We start from the raw sequence: 23,278 nt of genomic DNA on the forward strand, positions 1-23,278 counted from the left end.
TACAACAGCAAGAGCTGCTAGGTAATTAATAATCAGGCAACAAAATAATAATTGGCAACTGGTATGGTCCAGAGCTGCAGTCTGCCTGTTATGCTGTATTTTAATGACCCTAAGGCACAATCTGAAGGGTAGGAAGTTCTCTTGGTGTCCAGGTTTATAATCAGTTGGAGTCATTCAACTCATTGTGGTTTGTGGGATATTACTAGCCCAGATTTGCTACCACATTTGCCTTCAAAGGAATTCATTAAGTGAAGCACTTTGAAATGTATCAACATAAAGCGGCCTATCAAATGCAAGCATTATTGTAGAAAATGTACAAGCGTTCCCAAAGTGCACATTCTCAAACAGTGGTGCAATAAGGACCATATCAGCAGAAACCAATGAATCACGTTATCATTAACCTCCAGGCACTAAACTGGTATACACGGACTTACCCTTGGGTTGCCACAAACTAGAAAATGTATTTTAATTAATTCAGTTCTCCCTGAGCCACTGAAATAATAATAATAATAATAATAATAATCCTTGCATTTGATATAGCGTTTTTCACGTTGGGAGGACGTCCCAAAGCACTTCACAGAACACACTGTAAAGTGAATTGACTGTATATTTGTGGGCGAACGCGGCAGCCAATTGCGCACAGCAATGTCCCACAAACAGTCGTAGATTGAAAATGACCAATTTATTATTGTTTTGTTTTTTGAAGGGATTATTATTAGGCGTGTGGAGTAAGGAAACTTGCCCAAGGTTTCGCCCTGTCTGGAATTGAACTCAATTGAATTGAATTGAAATGTTATGGTTGATACTAAAAGTACTTGCTAATTAGCTCAAAAACTAGGTAGTCCTGGATTTTATAGTCATGCAATTAGGTCTAAACTCAGTTTTAGGGTCTCCCCTCTTGCCAAGCAGAATCTAGGCTTTCCTGATGTGGATCCCAGCTCCAGAATAGACATTGAAGCACTGTAGGCATAAAAGCAGTTTAGTATTCAAATGTAAAATACAATAAGCGTGAATTAGGTTGAATATGAAATTTAGATAAGAAATTATGTAAAATCAACCTAACCAGTATAGTGGAAGCTGCTTAAGTTGGACACATCACATTGGGGGCTTCCTGCCCAGCAGAGGAGCAGCAGTCGCCACCTCCTCCCTCCCATTACCATTGTACGGGAGGGGGACCAATTAGTACAGCTCTGAGGTGTCAATCACTTTGGAGCAGCTGCCAATTGGTCCCATTCCTGGCCAAGAGAGGAGGCTGTATTGCACAGAAGGTGAGTTGATGGAAGGCATTTTGTAGAATTAACTGGTATATTTAAAACAGGTACACCAGATAGATCCACCGGCATTTGATGATAAGATGAGTATATGTACACTTCATATCAGACAAATATCACACAATTATGAAACTTTTAATACAGTGGTTTGGAAACAGAAGCAGGTTTCTGTACCCAGATGACCAAAAATAGGAAGATTGATAAAGAGAACATTGAAGTAGGTTAAAAGCCAGGTTAAAGCATGTTTTTGCTACTCATGACCTCTTAGTAGATTTATTGCTGTAATTCTGGTGCTGGAGCAGTTAAACTCAAATGCTAAATGACCTACACAGGAAGTGCAGAATTTCCCGGAGCTTCCAGATATGTGAAGAATAAGGTTTTATTTGAATGTATAAAAATGTCAGTACTTCAGCGATTTATAATCTAGTTTCTGCAGTTCACCCTCAAAGTGACCGCTCAAATAACAATGGGATACAACTGCTCAGAGCTCACTGCCATCCAATGCACAGGAAACTTAGCACTTCATCATATCTAGATCACTCCTATTTCACGTTAATGAAGGACAACACTCTGCACTGAAAGGAAACCTAGAGGACAATTTCTCTGAGCCTGTTGCCCAACCCTCCCCCATGAGGTGTGTAATGAATATTTTCATTAAGTGCACAGGTAATAATTTGAAGTTTTATATTAAATTTTATGCAAAAATAGTTCACTTAAATTCAGGTCAAGCTCTAATTAGAATCAAGATATTTCTCACAAAATACAAAAAGGCTTTTTGCTTCCTCTTATTTTATTTGGAAGATAGTCCAGTTCATCTTATTCTGGATTTGCTTTCCTCCCTCTCCAGATCTTAATTAAAAACACTTCCCCTTGGGCTGAGAAATCTTATTCCAATATATTAACCTGTGTGTTCACTCCAAAAATCATGCTCTGTCCCTGTCCTTCCTATGCATATTCCCTGAAAAATATGCTGATAATGGGGCCTCCACTGTATGTGCAATATCTGCTCAAGTAAAAAAAACATTTTATTTTCAATACTGGTATTTTGATATTGTGGTGAAAGAACTTATGGAATTATACAGCTTCTGATTGTTTAAAATTATACAGCAAAAAATGCACAAAGTATCTGGTATGTTAATCATTGCATGGGAAATGGAGAACTAAACCAGCACATTAAATACTTTTTTTTATTATTTAGTGTAGTTTTATTCATAACTACTTGGAGGAGCAAAACTGGGAGCAAAAGAACAACCGATCATCTGCTGGTGTTAGACTCGTTGAACATTTGCTCATCTCTGGCTGGGCGTCTTGCAAAGGTTTCAACCAACAGCTATGGTTGACAAATCAAAAAGCAGGTGGTAAGTGTACCGTCTACATGGATGCATCTTCAGGTACTTTGTAGGATGAAGATGATACATACAATCCTCCATTTTGAAGGACAAACATACAATAGCATTTACAAATGTTTAGAGCACAGAAGGAGGCCATTTGGTTTCTGCTAGTACTAGCTCCCCTGACTATCCTATTCCCATTCCTCATACCCTTTAATATTATGTTTCCTGAAGTATTTAGCCAATTCCTTTTTAACTGTGATTGTCGACTCAGCTTCAACAATACTTTAGATGATCCTCTATTCACTAACCCAGACTTTGGTTTGAGGTATTGCTGCTTTATCGAACACTTAACTGAATCCACTTAACCTTGTAAGTTTTTAAAGGATTTGCAGTCTTCCTCTTATGTTATTCACTGAATTTGTGGTTCAGGAAAATTTAGTTTGGAATTATGCCATCTGAAACATTCCTTAAAAATGGACTTACTATCAAAATGCAGCCATGGCTTGGATGTGGGGAAGACAGTTGAGGTCAAACAAGACACCAAAGTTGTTCCTGACTGGCTTGGTGAGTTGAAGTGTGCAACCATGGAGGTTGATGTTGCCAGAGCCTGAGTCTTGTTCACTGTAGGAAATTTGCCCTCATCCAGGACTTGATGTCCGACAGGCAGTCTGTCAGGACAACAGTGGTCCTGGAGTTGAGGGTGGAAGCAGAAAGATAGAGTTGGGTGTCATCGGCATACATGTGGAAGTTGACCCCATGTCTGCGGATGATGTCACCAAGGGGGAGCATGTAGATATTAAAGAGGAGAGGGCCAAGGACAGAGCCCTGGGGGATGCCAGACGGGCGCTGGAGGAGAAAACGTTAGAGGCAACAAAGTGAAGACGGTGAGAGAGATAGGAATCGACCAGGCAACGGCAGGTCCGCGAAGATTAAGTAAAGAGGAGAGGCGGTGTATGAGGATGGAGTGGTCGACAGTGTTGAAGGCGGCAGAGGTCAAGAAGAACAAGGAGGCAGAGGGAGCCCTGATCACAGATGTTCAGAATGTCATTAGTGACTTTAAAACACATATCTAAACACAAGATTATTATTGCAACCCTTGAGAAGGAATACAATCACCTCTATTGTCATGAGGAGTTTCTAATAGATCTTATAATAAAAACCTATCAACGATGCCTAATACTGCAATATCAGGGTAGTTCTCTTTTTCTTCTGAAATGACCATTGCTTAAGATCGCAATCTGATCCTTATAGAATGGGGAAGTTGCTTTAGGCTACATGAATGAGAATGAATTTGTTCAAAGTGCTTGTGAAATTGGGCCAGGAGCCAAAGACAAGTCTTTGATGGTGGGAATAAAGAAGATATAGAAGTAGCAGAGTTATATACACAGGAAGATTAGACAACATGTCTGACAAGCTTCTTTTTTAAGGTGACAGCGTGACTGATCCTCTCTCCTTTACAGTAATGGACTGAAGTTCAAAGTATACAGAGAATAATAAATCAGGAATATTGATTACACATAAAATTTCATAATTTTAGTAACAGCAAAGTGTGCACGATTGAGGACAATTGGTTTTAAGCTTTTTGTGTGTTCGGATGGGATTTCAATATAATCAGACTTGAAAGTATTCTGGAGAAGCTCAGAGAATACTTTCCTTGTGGAGCTCTGGATGCCATCATGTTAACAACATCAAAGGTTACCTTACAACAGTACTTTGAGGGTATAACCCTGACCAAATACAAGCCACGTTCGAGCTGAATTTAGAAACCTGAAGAATTTATACCTGGGAGCAAAATTGTTGTAAGCCATGTTTAAAAATAAATCTTTTGAAACTCATTTCAACCGAAACAAGTGTTGACCAACTTTTCTCCAAGGAACAAGGGGAGCTTGCTGCTTCTTAGCTCTGGTAGTTCAGACTTCTCAAGTGTGTAACAGATCCCAACCACTGCCCCACGGAACAGTTAGTTACACAATATTAACCAGCAGCTGACTAACGGTCTTTGGATTCTACCAGATTATATCAAAATATATATTAGTTATAAAACCTCTAATCTGCACTGTGTTAAATCCATCAAACTTCGTAAGAGTCTCTTTACAAATTTTAACTGCATGTTAAGAGACTGATTTGAGATATGCCGAGGTCTGTGGCCTGTGTTCTGATTACCCTGGTTTGCAGCTCAGCTAAAATCTAATATCAAGTCTCAAGTGAATTATGCAGCTGATTCAGATTGCTTCCTCTAACAGTCAAATTAAAGTAATGTGATGTGAAACTGTTCTTTCTCTCCTTATCCGTGATCAGATTTAGTCTGATGCAACATCAATCTCTGTAGTAACTGCATTTTCAAAATGAAGATGTGAAAACAATTGCCTCCGCACCCAATGTGCAAGACTGAGAAGCTGCTGCCAGTATTAGCATGGCCAATAGATATTCAAACTTATTTAAAGACGTGTGCTTGAATAATAAGCCCACAGATTCAGGGAACAGTTAAAGGTAATGCTGTAGTCTGCGTTTAAGATTTCCTGATGCTTCAAACAGATGGTTGACAATCATGATCTCTTAAAGAATCCATTATTCCAGCCCTGCTTCAGTGTGGTTATTTAAATGCATAGCTACACAACTCACAACAGCAGGGTACTCATCTGCCTACAGTTAGTGGCTAAACGTCAACACAACATCAGAAGGGCAGACTAACAAGCCATTTTTAAAAAATGAGTTCTATTTCATCTGCTGCAAAGCAAAATGACCTTTCAAATTGCACTCTGGTGTATCAGACAATTTCTCTGCAGCACAAGTGCATAGTGTGCATCATTCTTGAATAATGCATTAGGTTGTTACAGTACACAAAGCAAGGCTGCTAAATGCATATTTAAAAAGAGAATGCATCAGTCGCAGATTCTATTACTGTCCCATGCGGTAGTAATATGTTTCAGCACCAATATGATTAGAAGATAAGGAGAATCATTTGTCAATGGAGCATGTAATACATTTAGGGAAAAGTAGAATATGATGGGTTTTTGTCTACTCTGTGCTTTAATATGAACTCCCAAAACCAGTAATAGAAAATGAAATTTATAGCCCAAATTATTACCATACAGGAACTGTCCTGTGTCTATTTGCAATTGTTCATTTTTAAGCATAATTTGACAGAACTTAATTTTTTTCATCTATATGCATCCAGTTTATAAAATGATCAATGCTGATTTGAACAATTTATTAAAGATCTATGGTTTCTAGAGAAACTGGGGCTCGGGAGATGTAAGAGATTGCCAATTTGCCTTCTCAACCCAAGACAAGGATTTGAATCCAGCCCTTTATTGATGCGATGAAAGTCGTTTCTTCTCTGTGTTTACTGCGAGTCATATGAGATAAATTTGGAGTATTCTTAGCTCAATGTCCAATATATAGACTCACATCACACATACAGCCCTCAAATTGTCAGTCTCACCCAGAGGCACAAGTCAGACCTGAAAGTCAGCAATATCAGACTGTGCAGTAGAGGGAGCTCTTCTATGGCTAGACTAAGGTCAGTTGGGTAGAAGCTCTTATTCTGCATGTGGCCTGTGCCATTCCTGATCTGGAATACTGAAAAATACTTAAAGCTGAGGTTTGGCATTTGGTGAGAAGCTATTCCAATTTCTTGAACTAATATCCCTCACCTTGATGAGCTAGCAGGCTCACATACTCCCCGCCCCGCACCACAATAATATCCTATGTTTCTGGATCCCAAACACTGGAATCAGTTGCAATTAATTTTACACCACATATTGTGTGCTACACATTTTTACAGACTGGTTTGGCCGTTTCCTTTGCTAGCTTCTTCTGCCAAACAAACTGTCTTTCTCCAAATCACAAATTCTTGCACAATATTTTTTAAAAAAGTGCATGCACCAATTCTTTCTCTTCGGCACGCTGCCTCTTGCTAAGTGACTGGCTCAGAACCAGCTGGCAGAGAACCACAGATCTGTTTTTTTTAAAAAATACACAGCAGTTGTTTGAATCAAGTGTAAGCGTAAAGAAAAAGTTTACGAAAATAAAACATTCACAACTGACAGATTTGGAAAGTGACAAGAGCATTTGTTTCCGTGTAGGGCTCGTTTACAGAGAAGCCCTAGTAAAGTCAAATTGAGCCAAAATAATTTTGAGACGACTTTAGAAAGAACGCAGCTGTTGTATAAGAGTCATGTGCTTGCTAAATCCATTTGAAACGCTTGAAATTTTACACTGTCTGCTTCACTCAAACTAAGTGTGCCCAGTTACACGCAAGTCTCTCATTCTATCATTGATGCTCATCAAAGCTGAAATTCTATTTTATTATTTCTATTTCTGAATAGGTAAAATGAGCTCCCGTTTCTAACAATGTTCGTGTTCCATCTTCAACTGCTCATCACTTTGGGACGTTGTACTGACGTGAAAGGTGCTGTATAAATGCAATATGTTGTTGATGTTCCATTCTCAATGTAACTTTTTTTAAAAAATAAAACTTATTTTCTATCTATTCTTCAGAAATAAAATTAGGTTGAAAAGTCTCTTTGACCATTTTATCTCAGCCAATACTATCCCCACTGTGATTCCATTACAGCATCAGGCAGTTTCTTAAAAGGAGTCAACTATCTTAACCTTAGCCACACTTCCTGCTAACAGTTCCGGCCATTAACGAATAATAATCTTTGCATTTGAAATTGCGCCTTAACTTGTCGTCGAGACCATCTCAAATGCCTCACAGGTATTTTGAGGGCACAGATACCCTCTGTGTAAAGAAATACTAACTGATACACATTCTATACTTAGCTTTCACAACCTTGAGTATCTGAAATAATTTTCAGGGTCGATGCTCTCCATATACCGTACCATGAACAGCTTGACAAGTTCCTCTCTGAGAAGTCTCTTTTCAAGCTTTTCTAGCCATTCAACAACATGGAGACACATGGAATTTTAATTAGCTTGAAATGAGTCTGCAAAACCAGGTCATTTTAAGTCCGTTATGAACAGAAGAGGACCTTGCAAGGACCACTGAAGCATCCCACTGAATACATCCATCCATTCAAACATAGATCAAATTAAAACTATTTTCTGTTTTTCTCCCTTTAGCCAGTTACAAATTTACATCCCTCATTTCTTCCCAGCAACTCTCTTGCAGGTGAAACATTAGAATAATTTTATGGCATTATGTTTTCATCCATTGAGTTCCAGAGAGCAGGGGCAAAAGAGCTCAAAGCCTGCTCTTTGATGGTGGGGGAAATAGGGTGGGGGACATGAAGCAGGACAATGAAGAAGTCTAATGGGTTATACCAGTTTCTCTATCAGTATTTCCATTCTCACTCATTCTAATATTGTCATGAAGTGATAACGTTCTCCTGACTCTGGCCTCAGTAACAAACCCTGACACATGTCATCGTCCCATTCTCATTGAATACCTCTTAATGAGAGGATTTCATACCAGATTTTGCCGTGACCTGTGATATTGGCCCAACTACATTAACCTAACAGGCAATAATACACAGAAAATAGCATAAAAACAAAAAGGGTAATTACCTTTTTTATTAGTCCCCGACCACTTCCCAAAGCACTTTGTAATATTTATATCATCCACTTGCTGGATTCTGCAAGTGAAAATAAAACACCATTAACTTAACTGAATTAAGGTCCTGCTGGAAAGGCATTTGTAAGCTGTTATCCATAGTTGTACTGATGAGTGCGGTTTCTAAAAAATCTAAATTTAGTGCACTTTATGAAAAATACAAATTTATTAATTTGAGGATCGTACATTGAATAAATATGTAAGGTCCAGTTATTTTTAAGGTTATTTAGAAGAGTAGTGTGCATTATAGGTATTGTTTGTAAATGGCAACTAGATAGATACTATTGCTGGTGAGCATCTACTGTTAGTAAATAGTAACTAGAATAGTGTGTGCATGATGATATTATTTTACACGTTTCTACCGAAATAGTTTTATTTGCTGATGGTTTCACAACAAAACAAACCTCATAAGTTTCTTATAGAGTGCCATTATATTCTTGATAGATATGGTGCGAAGACAAAACACCAAGATTATAATGAAATGTTATTACACTAAGAATAATGAAGCATGTACACTCTGGAAAACATTATTCAACATACAGTATCAATTTTTTGGAAAAAAAAAGGTTATCTCCCACAATGTAGGCAAATGCATAACATCACATGGTACTGAGCTGTGTAGCCCAGGAAGGTCCCATGACTCGCTGCTGAGGAAATTAATCTCAATCAGGTTTGAAGTAGAAACAATACAAGTGGCCTCATGATCATTCAGATTTGGATTACTAGGCAGGGTATCCACAAGTATGGATGCCAAGTGAGGACTGTATCAGGCTCCGACATCAGCAGCAATCTAGTTCTTGGTCAGCCGGGTGTCCAGTACATGAGGAAACGCATCACCATGCTTATGAGTATCCAAACCAGACTGAGATTCACATGCATGCCATATGTAAAAGGCAATTTCCACATGTCTTGAATGCTCACTCTCTCCAAATACTTACCTGACCAACTGGTGACTAATCTTCTCGGGGGGGGAAGGGGGGGGGGGGGCAGAGAGGAGGTAAGTGGGGTCTCCTTGAAGCTGTACTGGCTCCAAGGTGATATGCTTGGCAATAGAATCAATCGTCAATCTCTGTAGCAGTCTCAGTAGATGGGTTCCTGAGCCAGATTGATCTGCAGTATTCCAGGGTGCTGACGACTGATCAGCCTGCCTGGCTCATTGGCAGAATATGAAGATTCTTCCCTCTCAGCTACTTTTAACCCTGCAAGCCAAAGCCCTAAGAAGGGTAGTCCTAGCTGGACAAGCAACAGGAAGCTTGCCACACAGTGCTTTTAATGGCAAGTTATGCAGTTTGAACTGGTTAAACTGCAGCAGTACCCTCGACAAATATTCTGGGGCCCAAGACTTGGCTCTTACCAACCCACACCTCATACTGCCTGGAATTAGATCTGCAGGATGTGTCCCTCTGGGGAGAGATTGTATATTCCAAACACGACAATTTCCATGTGTAGGTGGAGTCCTGTAGCTCAGTGGTTAGAGCACTCGCTTTGCAAGTGAGGGACCTGAGTTCAATTCCAGGCAGCGCGAAACCTTGGGCAAGTTTCCTTACTCCACACAGAGCCTAATAATAATCCCTCCAAAAACCAAAAACAATAATAAATTGGTCATTTTCAATCCACGACTGTTTGTGGGACATTGTTGTGCGCAATTGGCTGCCGCGTTCGCCCACAAATATACAGTCAATTCACTTTACAGTGTGTTCTGTGAAGCACTTTGGGACATCCTCCCGACGTGAAAAGCGCTATATCAAATGCAAGGAATATATATATATATTATTCTGTGAAGCGCTTTGGGACGTCTAGAAGACGTGAAAAGTGCTATATCAAATGCAAGGATTATTATTATTATTATTATTATTGTAGGTGGCATTCATAGAACTCAGTCTAGTTTGGATATTCTTAAGCATGATGACAGATGTCAGAAATTATGCAACTCTAGAAAAGTATTAGGCACAGAAGGCGAGAGCCAGGATTTGTAGACCCAGAGTCTGCTTGAGTTTAAACATCTAAAACATTTAAAACTCAAATGCTTGTCATTTGAGATCACGATCATGCAGGTTTCCCGCAGCTAGGATCACCTGATCAGGCTTTGCCTTGCAGGGTTAAAAGAAGCAGATTCGGAAGAATCCCTGTTCCCAGTATTTATCCTGATCCTCCTAAGTCCTACTGCTGAACCACATTGGCTGGTCTGGCAACAGCCTTGCCTTGGAGGAATCGGTGGCTTAGGAGCTGGCCAAACGAGACAGGCAGAAGGTTGCCAAGCATATCGGAGACCCCACTTATATGTCTATGTGGGTCCCCCCCGAAATGCAGTTGATCAACTTGATGAACTGAAAGGACTGACTCTTTTTAAAGCGCATTTCATTGTCATTTTAGTCTGAATTTACAGACCCATAGCCACTATGTTATAATGGGGTATGAGTCATACCATATGACTAACATGAAACTGACTTTTTGAAGTCCAATGATAACTATATTTCAATGTACACTATAATTCGTCATTATCCATGAAGTAATTCTGTATAACATATTTTTAGAAAATCTATTTTGAAAAGTATTGCTTGACTTCTAAAAGGGATTGCTATTCTCAAAGCTCATATGGATTAAAACAAAACTTGGCTGGTGAGCAATCATAAACACATAAAAAGGACAGTTCTTGCAAAAAGCAATTTGATGTGCAACAACAACAACAACTTGGATTTATATAGCGCCCTCCACGCCGGACGGCGTCTCAAAGAGCACTTTACAGTTTAGGATCCCGGGACCGAGCCAAGGAGAGGGGTGGGAAGGTGACCAAAGGCACAGTCGAAAAGAAAGGTCTTCAGCAGAGACCTGAAAATGGGAAGGGAGGGAGCGAGACGAAGGGAGTGAGGAAGGCAGTTCCAGAGCTTCGGGGCGTAGTGGCTGAAGGCACGGCCGCCGAGGGTGGAGTGGAGGACTCGGGGGACAAGGAGGAGGCCAGACCCGGAGGAACACAGGCAACGGGTACTGTGCTGAGGAGGGAGGTCAGAGAGGTCGGGGGCTGCAGAGGAGTGCAGGGACTTGAATACGAGGGTGAGGATCTTGAAATCTATCCTCTCTGGGACAGGCAGCCAGTGCAGTCTGGCAAGGACTGGGGTGATCGGGGAGCGGAGTTTCGTGCGGGTGAGAATGCGGGCGGCAGAGTTCTGAATGAGTTGAATGGTAGTGGAGGGGATACTGGCGAGGAGGACGTTGGAGTAGTCCAGCCGGGAGGTGACAAAGGCGTGGACCAGAGTTTCAGCGGCTTTTGGGGAGAGGTATTGGCGGAGACAAGCGATGCAGCAGTTTGTACCGAAAACAATTCCATCCCTAAAGTGTTTACATTTATTATGGCCAAACAATTCAACAATTACAATTCTTTAAATAATTGTAGCTGAATATTCAGTTTCTTTAACAATTTACCTCTATCAATTTGTTCTCAGTGAAAATTAATTCCAGAGGGTAATGCTCAATGCACAGCAATATGCTAACTGTCAATTTCTATTTAAAAGTTAATTTGGAGAAGGTCATGTTTATTAGAAAACAGAAGGGTATTACAAACCCTCAAATAATGTAGAATAAGTAATTATACCAGCCTCCATATAGACATTTTTGAAATATCATTTTTTTTTGACAGTGATTCAATGATTAACAATTGACTGGAGAAAACAAGCATTTATTATACCAAATCATCACCACAATTGAAAAATCAGCATCTCTCCTGCACTTTATCTTATTCTCTCTTTCATTGCTATTCTGTTCATGTGAACTGTGAAATGAAAAACACAAAAATGAAAAAAAAATCTTGGGTTCAGACAAAGGCAGCTGTTGGAACAATAGCAGTTTGATTTGACAGTGGGGATTTTTGGAACGGACCTCCACAAGTTTTTCCTGAGTATATAAAGCTTTTGAAGCTGCCTACAAATGTGTACAGTACTGCAGGATCACACTGCTGATTGTGTACTATCCATGTTCTTTTTATTGTACTCCAGGTGTACTTAAAACGAAAATAACCCTTTCTTGTTCATTGGTCAAAATATTCCAGTCTCGGGCATGACAACCTAGAAGCAGTAGTCCTAAACCAATAATAAAGTGATGGCAGATGGCAGAAGTCATTCTTGTGTGGTCCACGCAACTAGCGTACAAAGAAGTCTAAAGCGGGGGCAGCTGAGCAGCTACACTGATAGTGTTGCGCTGACAACAAGAGGTCACAAATATAAATAAAACTGAGTTGTCAGTAGAATTTCATTGCCATCAGTGGATGAATTTCACAAGCTCTCAATTCATGCACTAGATGGGAATACCAGACTATCCTATTCTCTTGAGCGAACAAAAAAAAATATTCTTTAGGACATTACCAGCATACATATTATGATAATTCACCTACAAAATACACAGTCCCTACACTTTACAGTACACCTCATGCAGGAATGTGCTGCATTATCAGATGTGTTGTCCTTCAGATGAAACATTAAACTAAGATTCTGTCCAGATGGATGTTAGAGATCCCATCATATTTCGAAAAGAAAAGGAAATCTCTCCCAGTGTCCTGGCCAACAATGCCCCAAAATAAAATTGGTAATTTTCTCTGCCTATTTGTGTGACATTGATGTGCGTAAATTGGCTGACGCGCGTTCGCTGACAAAGTATACAGTCACACCTTACAGTATATCCTACAAAGCACTTTGAGGCAATGTGATAAGATGCTCTATTATAATCCAATTTAATTTCCTCCAGTTTCTTCCCTCTGCGGATTTTCAAAATTGCTAAATCTATTTTATAGCTTTACCTTAAAACCTCATTGGGATAGCTATTTATTTTTCTCCTGAAACCCTTGGCAACCTTCCATGAACCCTAACATTCCCTGATGGAAAATCAGCACTCTCCAGCATTCTCTATTTCCTTGGTCTCTTTTTCCCTTGGACTCTTTTTGTTAAGCAGTGTAACTTATCTATGTTGGAAACATATCCAAATCCTCAAATTGTAAACATACAAAGCGAAAAGAATCCTGCTTGGTTTATTCAGCAACATCCATCCTTTTCTGAAATACATGCAACACTAAAACTAATGCAATAGTTATCATTTTGTAGATGAAAAAGCAGGTAATAAACCCCGTTCTGGCCAAGGTTTAAAAAAAACTATCCCCATAGGCATTTGAGCAAAGCTGCAAGAGACTATTGTTTAAGGATATCAACTCAATAATTTAATATGTAATATTCCCTAAGTGAATTGGCATTGTATTTATTGCAAAAAATAAAATTACTTAATTTCAAATAGACATACCCGAGGCTCAAAACGCTTTAAGACCATGGTCTTAAAACTTAATAATTTAATTTTGAAAAATTCTTCAATTCAATTTCAATTTGGAAGAAGCCTTTTGTTTATTAATGGAGTTCTGTACCTTAGTGATTAGAGCATCGCCTCACAAGCGAGGAGCTGAGTTTGATTCCTGATAGGGCGAAATGTTGGACAGGTTTCCTTACTCTAAACGCCTCTGTTTACGTAGCAGTAACTAGGAACCCAGTTGTTAGTCGATTGGCAGATAGCTTTTCCGGGGTAATAATTCATTCAAAATAAATAAAAATAATTTGGTCACTCAATCCAAGACTGTTTGTGAGACATTTCTGGGTGCGTTTCACCCACAAAATATACAGTCAATTCACTTTACAGTGTATTCTGTGAAGCGCTTTGAAATGTCTCAAAGACATGATAAGGCTCTATATCAAATACAAGGATTACTATTATTATTACTATTTGAGAACAGTGGTTAAAAACTGCTTCCAAATTGAGACAATTTAAGACATTTACCAATTCTGGTACAAGTTTAAGGAAAAGACGGCTGTCTTGGTTTGCTTGCAAACAATGGTGTGTGGAGGAAAGGGTGCAATCTTATAAATATATTGAGGTTGGGAAGGGGGAATAATTTTTTATAGTCATGTTTTCATTTGTACAGCCAAGTTTCCCGTTTTGTTTTGTTTTATCCAGAAGTCTTTGCAAACCTCTGGGGGGAAATACAAAAGCTGTACACTATAGTTGCCAACTGCTCCTACTTCTTAGTCTGTTTTTACTTACATTAGTTGCATCCCATCTGTAATACACTTTGACTATTATAAGACTCTGCTTCCTCTTCTCTAAACAATAATGTGTTGGAAGTGTGTTGTCAGTAAAATAGCTATTTGCAAATGCAGATATACTCTAAGACCATTTAAGTTACTTGTTAATATTGAATTTTCCCTGTGGTGGCTACTGAAAAGGAAGCAACTTTTTCACATACAATCCACATGCACCTCACAACCAATTGTGTGTTTATTTCTCCTCCCATATACAGGGAAAGGAACTGGCATCTGATAGGGAATGACTCTTACATTGAATTCTGGTTAGCTGGAAGCATTGTTGCCACAGGACTGCATCCAATAAATTTATGTTACCTCAAAAAAGCTTTTTAAAAGGCTGCAGGACTAATACAAGCATAAAACCCTGATTCACAGTTCTGTAAAAGTTTGAGGATAATGTGTGGAGTCTGCCAGCAAGGAATAAATCTTCGACCTCCCATTTCTGGTGGAAGAGGAAATTAAATGCTTAAAAGGTAGCAACATTACATCCAATTTCTCAGTTCATTCAGCTCGGTGAATATTATTATTATAGCTTGATGAAGTTTGAATGTTCTACAAAATTCAGGCAAGTGCTGCAGTAGATTATACAGAAAGGTGCCTATTTTGACAGCTGAGAGAACAGTTTGTACTTGAAACTATCAACAAGAAACTGACCTGTAAACTGACAGTAATTTTAATCTGCAAATAGAGTTCAACAGTTGGTAAAAAATATAACATCTGGTCTTCCGCTCAGCTTTTTTATGGCAGATGTCCAGGTTTCTCCAGAGGTTACTCTAGCAATGAGAAAGAGGAGTTTTACATACTCCATCAACATGCCAGGTACTGCAGGCATTTCCCAATTCTAGCATTAGATATGTTTCCCTTCCTCCGCCACACACAAAAATGGGAAAATAAAATTACAAAAGCTTATGTAAGTTAATAAAATCATTAATGGGGATAGTGGTTGTCAGACCTTATCCATTTTATCTGTAAGCCCACGTATTTGTGGCAGACTGAGTAATAATGCATGATGTACTGCACAATTGGTTATGAATAATGAAAGGCTGTATTCACAAAAATTCACACAATGTGTGGTGTAAGGGCTTCCATGCATGTAGGTCACTATGCCAAAAAACAGTAAACAGAACTTATGAATGCAGGCGAGCTGTCAAGAAAGAGTCTTGACTTTTTCCTGAACAAGTTACAAGATTAACAAAAAAAGGGCTATATTAACCCTTTGCGCGAGAACGGTTGTAACTACCTCTCCATGTGTATGAGCCACCTCATTATACAGTGGAGTAAAGGTCAAGTCACTTATCCAAAACTGTTACATTTTTTTCCTATCTGCTAATAGTGCTAGGTTATCAAAAGCTTGAAATGCAGTGTCAGCTAATGACGATGCCATTTTGATGTTCCTCTGCCACAGGGTCATGTTTGTACAGCTAAACCACCAGAGGCACATCATTTGCAGTGAACAGAAAGCTTGAACATTTGATTGAAGCACAGTCTCAAATGCTAACTCTATATAACCATTCTTAAAATTGCTAAACTACAAGGCCACTTACAATTTAAAAAGAGAAATTTCAAATAATTGTAACGTGGCAATATAATTTGAATTTGATATAGCACAATAGATAATTCACATCAGTAAAGTAACCAAAAGCAGTCGAAGATAAGTCCCTTATGGTGGATTTTGACAATAAGGAAGGGCAGGATGGATGGACTGTGGGATAGAGTGCCAGAGTGCCGGGACTGAAAGTTTCACCAGCCAATGGTGAGGTAGATTAGATGGAATCATTAAGCCGACTGGTATTTGCTGAGTGGAGGAAATGGAGAGAGAAAGAAGTTGTATTAATCCTACCTTAACATGAATCAGTACCTCCAGGAGAGGAGACAAGAAAATTGTGTGAATGTTTGCGTTTGTATTGGGGGGGGCAGGAAGAGGAGGAAAGAGAAAAGATGTATAATTTGTCAGCACTCTGACATAGCAGTGTTTTGTACTACAGTACAAAGTACTAATCCACAGGTTCACACCGCAAATCATGAGCTGCCAGCACAGCCAAGTTGTCAAAGGAAGGCAGTGAGTACAGAGGGTATTTATCATAAGAGAAGACAAGTTACACTGGAGTTATCTTGCATGCTGGTCAAGTACTCTGTTCCTCTGTTAGCAGTGGCAGCCATCGAAGAAGGTTGCTTAACCACCATTGGAAGCAGGATTGGAAAAAGGGGAAGATTTCTTCTTTTGGCAATGGTAGAGAAAAAGAGCAGGGGTGGGGGAGGATTCTTCCCATTTGGCTCGTGTTTACTCTACAAGCCATAATCCTAACGGGTAAGGGCTGGATAAACAGCGAGAAATTTGCTATGCAGTGCTGTCAATTGCTAGCTATACGGTTTTAAAGGGGTTAAACTGCAGCAATACTCCAATACACATTGGGGTCCCCAAGCCTTAGCTTTTGCCAGTCTGTGCCTAATACTTTCTTGAAGAGTGTGCATTCCATTCCAATACATGGGAATTTCTATTGTTAGATGACATGCACGGAAATCTGTTTGGTTTGGATACTCTTAAGCATTGGAATTCCCTATGTGTTAAACACCTGACTGACCAAAAAGAAAAGCACAAGGGAGACCACTTTAGACTCTAAAAACTTGCTTATTTAAACAAAAATCAGACTAGTTGATGCTGATGTTCCTCGGAAATTTTAAACACAGAATAATTTTAGTGCCCTCCACGCTAACAAGACTGTAATGGCCAGATTTTGTGAAGCTCACTCACTCACACGCCAATACTCACGATTCATTTCCCCAGAAGAGTTTGTGTAGTAACACAAAGTGTTGCTGTGGCCCTGCAGTTATATGCTCATTATTCATGCAACTCCTACAACTCCTATCCCTCCCCCTTCAGTGACAACTACAATTAGCAGACACTGCTATGAATGTCAATGATTATCCTACAGGTAAGTCTTGTGGAATTCGAGACAACTTACCCACTTCCAGGACAATTTTTCCTCTGTCCAATAGTGGAGCAGTCAAACTAAAAATCAAGTAGTAAATATGTCAATTGATGCTTGGATCTGATCCATTTTGGCTTTGGCCTGATCCTCAGTCTTTCTCGACACTCCAGTGATCAGGTAACTAATTAAGCTATCATTATACTTCCAAATAGCTCCATGTTAAATACAGAAGAACCCATTCACAAGGCACCTCTTATACTTGCTGGTTCATTCATAAGCCAGATGTCTCGTGACCTTGTGGTTGGCTTAAGTGCGTAATACAGACAGCTTTCTGCACGTGTGCTAAACACTTGCCAACTTGCAGGTTATCAGGTCACTGACCTCACTTCCTGTATGCTGTGCTGGATCCCCACGTCTGCCTTGTAATGGGGTTCCACTATAACACACGGTCAAAAAATAGCTTACCAATTCATGATGTGCTGATTCTGTTAGGTGAAGTAATTCATTTAAACATCGCTTTCATCGGGGTATACCTCATATACTGAACCCAACTTCTTTCCAGCTTTCATTTAAAATAGCTGCAATGCTATTGTCAAACCAGCTTTGTGACAAGGAAATGCTCAACCCTTCTCTCTTTACACACTTAAGCATATAAATTAGGCTGTACTTGTAACCTAAGGCAAATCACACAGGTGTAGCTGAGTTTGGCAGTGCAGACTGGTCTTCCTGGCACTTTGATCTTCAACATCAAATCTAGTAGCTTCTTTTCCAATTTCTTTCAATTTTACAGTATCTCAAAACACTTTAAAGACTGACTGGGAGATGGGGGAAGGCGTATTCAAGAAGATGGGATTTCGACAGGTTTTTGCACAGGGAGGTCGGTTGATTTCAGAAGAGAATTCCAAAGAAAAGTGTAAAGTGGCTGAAAGTTTACCCACTAAAAGTAGAGTTTAGTATATGAAGCAGGCCAGTTAGTGGTGCAGAGGGGGAAGCAGGACTGTAAAAGATTGCTGAGGTATGGTGCAGCCAGGCTTTGGAGTCATTTGAAGGCAAGAACGAGGATCATAGAGTCAATCTACTGGGGGATAGGCTTGTAGAGCCCAGTTGAGGAGAGAATGTAGCATGTAGAGATCTGGCTAAACTGGAGCTTATGAAGGGTAGACCTGGGGGTCTGGCAAATAGGATGTTGGAGAACTCAAGTCTGATACTCCTTTTTGACCACCCTCAGGTGTTTTTCTGCTTAGCTGTTGTAACAACGGAAATTGTTAGAATTCAACCAAAGTCTAAAAATTACAGGAAAACAACTGCAAGTGTGGTGACACGCTTGTGCTGCAAATATCTTAGTTTATTTTCTACTATAGTTCCAGTTTTAAGAATTTATTGTCTGATCACAATTAGCTATTACAATATAAACACATTAACAGGAAGGTGCTTTACCACACACTATGCCGGAAATTGGTCACTGAAAGGTGAATTGCTACAGCAAAAATGAATGCACTTTGTCTTCATAAACCAGGTCATTAGAAAGCGTGGAATATAATTAGTTGTTTTTATAGTTGTATAGTTATACATTTATAGAAAGCCTGCTATTAACAGCTAAAATCTAATAAACAACAAGATTCCATTTATAGAGCGCCTTTCACGTCAGGAGAACGTCCCAAGGCGCTGGACAGTTGGGTCAGGACCCGAGCAGGGGGGAAATGGTCAGGGTGAGGGGAGGGAGGGAGGGAGCGAGGAGGGGGTAGAGAGTCGAGAGGGGAGCTGAAGGCACGGTCAAAGAGAAAGGTCTTGGGACCGGTCTTGAAGGAGGAAAGGGAGGACGCAAGGCAAAGGCACTGGGGGATGGAGTTCCAGAGCCTGTGGGCTGAGAGGCTGAAGGCCCGGCCACCGATGGTAGGGCGGTTGGGGCGGGGGATGTGGAGCAGACCGGAGCCAGAGGAACGAAGGGTACGGGCAGGTAAGTAGGGGGATAGCAGGTCAGAGAGGTAGGAGGGAGCAAGGCCGTGGTAATAAAAGTATCAACACTAATGTAGGTTATAGTATTTGGAACACAAGATGAATTTATGAGCTGGACTGGGTCTTATCTTAAAATAGGTCAGGAATCCAAACTCCACTTATGAACAATGTCATTTCTTCACGTGATGTTTCCTGGATACTCATTTTTTACTCCTTTACTAATAGTGGTTTCTGTAGTTTTGTCCTCCCATAGGTTAAGCATGGTGCAAGTGTGGAACATGCTGACTAGTGCTCAGCTTGAGATACTTTTAATATTTGTCCAGTTTTACAAAATAGCCATTGAGGGTGCCAGACTGGACTTATTAGGATTCATAGAGAAGGAAGAGTCTCTGGGGGAGGGAGGGAAAGGTCAGCTTCCAGACCTCGTTTGGTGTCATATAGATTGTGAAGAAATTAACTCAATGATTATCAGTAAACGAATTGCAAGTTGGTGTACAACTCAAGTAAATCAAATACAGTAAATTTAGACTTTATGATTTAGAAACAAAAGTAAAAAATGCTTCAAGTTCAAAACCATTGAGTTTCACACCAATAATGAGACATGAAATGCTTTGTTAGCCATTTAAGTGTACTCTTAATGATAGCAGTAGAAAATATGGCTGGACTGAAGTCTTGCTGAGACTTATTTTACTGTTGTGATATCCACTGTAAAATTTGTAATGTAAGATTAAATCCACAATATATTTGCACAATATTGTACTTTAATACAATACCAAACACTCTGGGATGCTACCCTGCGTGAGGGTCTATATAAATGCAAGTTGTTATCGTTGTTAATACTTTAGTAAATAAGAGGAAAACAGCGAGCATTAAACAAGGTACAGCACCAAAGTAAGCTACTATTCTAATTAAACAATCGCTCCAAATATTGTAGAGCTTTTACAATAGCAATGCGGGTGTGAGAAGAGTATAATCCAACTGGAGCATTCAGATCACATCAAATCTCGGGTAAACCCCACAAATACAACCAATATATTCACAAAAAAGCAGTTTACATGCAGATCTGAGAAACAAATGTGATGTAATAAAGCAGATGACAGATTTTAAAGTGCACAACAGGTTCTGCATGGAGATGATGTACCTGGAAATGCAGGGCACGGGCAACTATAAATTAATGGGTACAATCAACGACAACAACTAGATTACATTTGTATAGTGCCTTTCACGTCGGAAGGACGTCCCAAGGCGCTGGACAGTATACAGCATTTCAGATACAATCAAAGTTGTAAGATAAAACCCAAACTCAAGATGATTATACAAGCAAAATAACAAGTATTTAATTTCATCCCGCTGGTTCAGAGAAATCCCAATTGAGTTTTGCTGTTCTCATTACCTTCCATACCATCATTTTTTGTAATGGATCTCTGTAACGCACACTAGGGAGAAAAAAAGGGCGTTCTACAAAATAAAATACACTTTCATTTTATGACTAAATGAGAGAATTGTGCTGAAAAACATCCCTTTTTCCATTTCAAACTAGCTGTACCCGTTGCAGCTACGCTTGCAACCAAAGAATCCAATATGGAACGTAGATTCAGACAGACAGGCAGGCAGGCAGGCAGGCAGGCAGGCAGACAGACAGATCCTTGAAAGGTTTGATTAGGCATCTTTATAATGATAAATATAAAGGTATAATTTATAATTTATATGAATAATTTATAATCACTGGGATTTAAGCGCTCTGAGATGCCGTCCGGCGTGGAGGGCGCTATATAAATCCAAGCTGCTGTTGTTGGGTTTCCTCCCAATGTGAAAGGCACTTTAAAAATGTAATTCTGTTGTTTTTGCCGCAGCTTAGCTTCGTCTGTGTTCATTATTATTATTCCTGGCACCACTTGGCTACGTGCATGCTCTGTGATGCACGATGCACAGGGCCGCGGTCAGCCGGCGCGGCCACCAGATGTAACTGCAGTGTGTGCGTACATACGTAGGTGCTCTGTGACGCATGATGCCACAGCGCCACTTTGACTCACCAGATGTAACTGCAGTGAAAAACGTAAAACTGAAATACACTTTAGGCCATAACTCATGAACGATAGGAGATACCCGAAACAAACATGCCCGCGCCACTCCCAGATGCAACACCTTTCAGATGAGGTATAAATCATGTCTTTACGTGAATCGGTCATTGAGATCCTTCTTGAAGCACAAGCAGACAGACAGACATTGTCGTTTTATTAGTATGAAGATAGATATATTCATCCTGTTAGCTATTTTGCACAACACCCTTTAAGGTAATGCAAAATTTATATTGACCTCTATTTTATAAAGGCATGTTAACAAGGATGTGCGTCATTTTAGTGGCTTCCTGCTACTGTCACTTTCAATTCCATGACCAGTGACAATAACAGGATTTTGTTCTCCTGCAAGAGGGAGGGTAAAATATTCATGAGAAAAATATTCAAGAATCATCACTGGTGACAAAATCCCTACAAAGTAAAAAAAATCAGTTACTGTAGTGTAATCACACCCGATTACACTAATCACTTAGCACTTCCACCCAACTGCTCGACAAACCAGAGAGAAACTAAGTGCACAATATACCTATGTGTGGGGAGGAACTGTATGAAACAACAATAAGCAGGAGTTACATACACAACAAGGGTGGGGTGAATTAAAAGACAAACCTTTTAAAGGGTTAAGAGCACATCATAAAACACATTTTGAAAATTGCAAATGGCTATTCTTTATAACTGGCCGCGTGTGTCAGTGTATGTGATAAAAGAAAGGGCTAGAATTGTCTGTTTATTAAGGGCCTTCACTCCCTGAATACAGGCTTTTGTTGAGAATCTCTAAATCTTTCCTTACTGTGCAAAAATCTCATGATTGAAGAGGTTGTGGGTCTTAGGGAAAGAATACTTTGCCATTTATCTTTTTCTCTTCTCTAGTTGAGAAAGATTCACCAGGAACCACACAGAATAAATTTATTCTCACCCAATTTACCATCCTTTATTGTCCTCAAACATTACGGAGACTGCAAATTCACCTTTAGTTCTGGACCAGGTTATTTGCATATGCATCCAAAGTAGATTTGAAATCTCATGATCTGAGATGCATGATGACTTGCAAGATGTAAAGCTAACTGGAAATAGCAGGACTGGGACTTCACCAAATCATGGTCACACATAATGATCTTCAAATGAACACATTCATCGGTGGCAGTGAGTTGAGACTAAGCACTGATACTGCTGTAACAATGGGAATTGGAAGAACAGTCAGTGTCTGCCCTCCTGTCAGCAGAGAAAACAGTGCTTCTCTTAGCATATTCAACCATCTTAGTTCTACAACTTCCAACAACAGTAACAACCAGATACTTAATTTGTTTCTTTTTGGAATAGTTAATTCAACACAGCAGAAACTGTTTTTGCTCGTGTTTATACACTGTGGGAGAATTTATTGTGCTCGAGGCTTGTGGATTGAAACATTGCTATAACTCTTAGTCCATGTTACTCACAGTCCATGTCAAACAGTCAGTTTGTCTCTGTCTTGCCTCATTTACATAGGGACTGTCCTTGGAACCTAATCAACTGAAAACATTTTAATAATAATAATAATCCTTGCATTTGATATAGCGCTTTTCACGTCGGGAGGACGTCCCAAAGCGCTTCACAGAACACACTGTAAAGTGAATTGACTGTATATTTGTGGGCGAACGCGGCAGCCAATTGCGCACAGCAATGTCCCACAAACAGTCATAGATTGAAAATGACCAATTTATTATTGTTTTTGGTTTTGGTTTTGGAGGGATTATTATTAGGTGTGTGGAGTAAGGAAACTTGCCCAAGGTTTCGTCCTGTGCCTGGAATTGAACTCAGGTCTCTCGCTTGCAAAGCGAGTGCTCTAACCACTGAGCTACAGGAGTCCTGTAACATCCTCCTCAAAACCACTCCGCCATGAGCAACAACCTTCACACAAAAAAACTAACACCTTACACACCAGCAGACTGAAAGGAAAATAAACTATTGTGAAAGGCTTATTGGTGTGTTTGAATCTTCTAACAGCACTGTAGACTTCAAAGAGTTGATGAAAGTGCAATAAA

At 39.7% G+C, this 23,278-nt stretch overlaps 1 protein-coding gene across 6 annotated transcripts in view; it reads right to left on the bottom strand.

The window, feature by feature from the left end:
• Positions 1-23,278, bottom strand: part of cyria (CYFIP related Rac1 interactor A) — a 117,314-nt gene that overhangs the window by 45,174 nt on the left and 48,862 nt on the right. For 4 of the 6 annotated variants that reach the window (XM_007897060.2, XM_007897058.2, XM_042333091.1 and 1 more), the window contains one exon: positions 8,138-8,205. The exons of the other annotated variants lie outside the window; for them this stretch is intronic. The gene's annotated coding sequence lies outside the window, so the exon portion shown is untranslated. The remainder of the gene's footprint in view (positions 1-8,137; positions 8,206-23,278) is intronic. 6 annotated transcript variants of the gene reach the window in all.

This window comes from Callorhinchus milii, unplaced genomic scaffold (assembly GCF_018977255.1).
Source record: "Callorhinchus milii isolate IMCB2004 unplaced genomic scaffold, IMCB_Cmil_1.0 Scaffold3, whole genome shotgun sequence".
Classification (NCBI taxonomy): domain Eukaryota; kingdom Metazoa; phylum Chordata; class Chondrichthyes; order Chimaeriformes; family Callorhinchidae; genus Callorhinchus; species Callorhinchus milii.